The sequence below is a fragment of the Macrobrachium rosenbergii genome, chromosome 52 (genome assembly GCF_040412425.1).
Source record: "Macrobrachium rosenbergii isolate ZJJX-2024 chromosome 52, ASM4041242v1, whole genome shotgun sequence".
Classification (NCBI taxonomy): Eukaryota; Metazoa; Arthropoda; class Malacostraca; order Decapoda; family Palaemonidae; genus Macrobrachium; species Macrobrachium rosenbergii.
In genome coordinates, this window is record NC_089792.1 from 11,979,286 (window position 1) to 11,983,596 (window position 4,311).

General features: G+C 36.4%; 1 non-coding gene across 1 annotated transcript; it reads left to right on the top strand.

Annotated features, from left to right (window-relative positions):
* Positions 1 to 1,000: 1,000 nt before the first annotated feature.
* Positions 1,001 to 1,090, top strand: TRNAI-UAU (transfer RNA isoleucine (anticodon UAU)). The gene is given in 2 exon segments: positions 1,001 to 1,038; positions 1,055 to 1,090. It is a non-coding gene; the product is annotated as a tRNA-Ile (tRNA).
* Positions 1,091 to 4,311: the final 3,221 nt, after the last annotated feature.

Genomic DNA, 4,311 nt, shown 5'->3' on the forward strand with positions numbered 1-4,311 from the left:
TTTGGTACTTCAAGTGTTGATAAATTGATATCAAATATATATTAGGTAAACAATGAGTGAAATCCATTTGATGCTTCAAGTGTTGATAAATTGATATCAAATATATATTAGGTAAACATTGATCTTTATAAGTTTTGGACAAAACAGATGCAATGCAGACATCTACAGATTTAAGCATTATTCTGAACAGGAAAACAGAAACATGGATCAAATAAGAAACGACTTGTTTTCATACGCTACAAATATAATGAACCCTAGTATTAACACGTTTCGAACTGGCGTGGAATCAAGCGCAGATCTATTTTCTAGTCTCGTGTATCATCTGAAATAAGGCACTCGGAAGACCCACTAATCTGAGGAACACGATGCCTGGATCTCAGGAGAGTAATTTGTAAACAATGGAATGCTCTCAAGGCTTGTTCAGACTGACGTTGCCCTCAGATTTATGGGTCCCTGTTTGTAGGTGATTTATGGCCCATATCATATGGGTACGTGGATAGAGAGGGTTTATTCTGCAGGTGTCATATTGACACTGATGCTCTATATTTCCTAGTTAGAATGAAAAATAATTGGCTGATATATGTTCAATTTGATGAATAATTGGTTAAGCTCAGTATAATTTTAGGTTCTTTGTAGACACTGGCGATATATTGACGAGGGAATTGTGAGATCATCATTATATATATATATATATATATATATATATATATATATATATATATATATATACTATATATACTGTATATGTGTGTGTGTGTGTGTGTGTGTGCGTGTGTTGTGTGTGTATGTGTGTGCACGCAAGAGTCTAGGTATGGTTTTCCATTAGGCATAAGCATGAAGACAGTGACATAGATCTCATCGCAGATACTCACACACCCACCTACACACACACATACACACACACACGCACGCACGCACACACACACAAAATATGCATATGACACCTATACTCGATAGCGCCCTTCGATATATATATGTGTTTATATCCCATTTTTAGACAGCTCCAGTGGCGCAATCGGTTAGCGCACGGTACTTATACGACAGTCACTGAGCCATGCCGGGGTTGTGAGTTCGAGCCTCACCTGGAGCAGTGGAATTTTGATCTGATATTTGTTTCTTAATAAGATCTTATATAGATGCTGTAAGTGCTTGAGGATCGTCCCAAAGCAGTGCTTTCGTACGTAGTATAGTAGGGTACGAGTATATGACGGTTGGTTTGTTTACTTTTGGTTTGTTTACTTTCATTTTTGTTTATTTTGATAAACAAACTAATTTTATTGTTTTAGTAATTTTTGATCGAACATTTGTTTCTTAATAAAATCTTATATGCTTGACAATGGTCTGAAGTGCCTGAGGACGTCCCAAAGCAGTGCTTTCGTATGATAGCTATAAGATGTTTTTGTTTACTTTCATTTTTGTTTCTTTTGATAAACAAGTTAATTGTATTATTATTTTAGTAATTTTGATTGAACATTTGTCTGTTAGTAAAACTTAATAAGGGTGACAATGCTCTCAAGTGCTTGAGGACGTTCCAAAGCAGTGCTTTCGTATGTAGTCGTAGTAAATATTTGACGCTTGGCTAGCATTCTTTCTTGAAGATTTGTAATTGGTCAATCTTGAATTTTGTTTCTTTTGATAAACAAGCTGATGTTTTTTTTCTCGACTTTTTTTAATAAAAAAATAATGTATATATATATATGTGTATACATATATATACAAATATATTTATATACCTAAATCAGGAAACACTTCAGAGAAATGACCTAAACCTAATTATATCCATTATTATTACTCTTAGTTTCGTCATACCGAAAATACTCAGGCTATCCAAAACTTTTGGCATGATCTCAGGCAAAAAAAAAAAAAAAAAAAAGTGAAGACGTAAGCAAACAGGTGTTAATTCTCGTAGCAGATGCGTGTTAGCACGTCGTCGTTCAAGAAGGGACAGATGTGGTAGTTTAGCTGCTCAGCTGATGAAAGCTCAGTCGGGAACTGACGTATGACGTGACATGTAGTTCCTCAGCCAATGAAAATTCATACTGACACTTCGCTCGTGACGTCATCGCTCACGCAGTTTTCTGTGATTTAATCGTTAGTTTTTAAAAGACAGGTGTTTGTTCACCTTCGCTTCCGTTTCTTGACCAGGTTTTTTTTTATAGAGATTTTCGAAAATTAGGATAGAGATTATCGAAAATGTTCATAGAAATTAGCGTAAGTGTTGATGTAGAGAATTTCGAAAATGTTGATGGAGATTGTCGAAAATGTTCATAGAGATTTTCGAAAATAATGATAAGATTATCGAAAATTAGGATAGAGATTATTGAAAACGTTGATGGTGATTATCGAAAATGTTGTTAAGATTATCGAAAATGCTGATAGAGGTTATCGAAAATGTTGATAAGATTATCGAAAATGTTGATAAGGATTATCGAAAATGTTGATAGAGATTTTCGAAAATGTTTTCAGGCATTTTATATTTCGTTGAAACACCTGAACGAGGAGGTGGCATTTGCGGGTTCTTTTAAAAGTGAATTTTGTACCCATTAGTTGTCCAAATGTTGGTTGCACGTGGTGAAGAGAGACTTGGGGCTAGCAGCTTTATGCCAAAGATTTTAGCAAAAGGTAGAATGACAGTACTATCTGATGCCACCCTTTAAAGGGCAAATATATGAGGTATTAGCAGAGTAGTGCTTTAGACTATAAATTGAATAGAATTCATGAGCTGACAGAAAAAAAAATTATTACAAATAACAGAAAATAAATGCTCTATCATAAAGCAAGTTACCAAAATTGAATCGGATCGTCATTCTCATTTTTTTAGTTTTCTATAAAACAAAACTATTGTGCCGGCTTTACCTGTCCGTCCGCACTTCATTCTGTCCGCATTTTTTCTGTCCGCACTTTTTCTGTCCGCCCTCAGATCTTGAAAATTACTGAGGGTAGAGGGCTGCAAATTGGTATGTTGATCATCCACCCTCCAATCATTAAACATACCAAATTGCAGCCCTCTAGCCTCAGTATTTTTTTTAAGGTTAAAGTTAGCCATAATCGTGCTCCTGGCAACGATATAGGATAGGCCACCACCGGGCCGTGGTTAAAGTTTCATGGATCGCGGCTCATACAGCATTATACCGAGACCACTGAAAGAGATTATCGAAAAATTTCGGTGGCCTTGTTTATACGCTGTAGCGGCTGTACAGAAAACTCGAATGCGCCGAAGAAACATCGGAGCATTTTTTACTTGTTTCTGTAATGTCTCCACGCTGAAGGACGCTCAGAAACTGCTTGTTTCAAAATATAATTGTTTACCCATTTGTGTTTTCTTCTTCAAGTTTCAAAGGTCGGTTCTTAATAAATAAAATCCATATATGGTCTTTGCCCTCACAAAACAAGATTACTCGTCGTACTTGAAAAGAGATAAGACGAACAGATAAGCCAAAGATAGGGGCAGACAGTACTGATAACGTTTTGATTCGTGATATCTTGATTGTTAAGAGATGAGTGACCAATTGCGTCCAAATTGTTAATAAATCACTTTTGGTTTTTTGACTTGAGGAAAGATTTCACTTGCTCCATATTGGTCTTGGGATCAAGAATAAATAAAAGAGGAATTATAAGGGTAGCAGTAAGATCAAAAGACGCCCTCCCCCCTTGCGGTGAAAAAGAAAATGGGTTCACATCAGATCAAATCCAAAATAGATCAAGTTAGCGTCTCTCCTTTTCGAAGAGTTTGCAGCTACTCATTGATAACAGGACCCACTCGTATGTATGAGTGGGTCCTGATTGATACATACGTGCGGAGTATGTGAGAAAGCATTCGCTGTAAGATTCTGCATTGACAAATTTTTTTTTTCGTTTATATTGCAGAATCGATTTTTTCCTTTAAACTAAACTCGTCCTCATTCTGACTGGACTCAGTATAACGTAGCATAGTATGCAACGAATGTGAGGACGTGGAGTACTAGTAGAGAAATTTCTCTTTACAAATTAATAGTGTTCCAATTATCTTCCATCGCAACTTTTCAGAATTTTTCGCTGGCTGTGAAATGTACTCCTAACCTTGAAATTTTGAGACAGCTTGCAAAAGGAGGCGAGTAAACCCCATTTGCCCTGTTTTGGTATACAAACGAGAGCCCTCCACCCGCTTTTGGTTTTTGTTTTTGAGTCGGGGATAGTTTGGAAGCAGGTTATCTGGACTGCCGTGAAAGACTTAAATTATTGTTATTATTATTCAGAAGATGAACCCTATTTATGTGGAACAAGGCCACATGGGCCACTGACTCGAATTCAAGCTTCCAAAGAATATGGTGT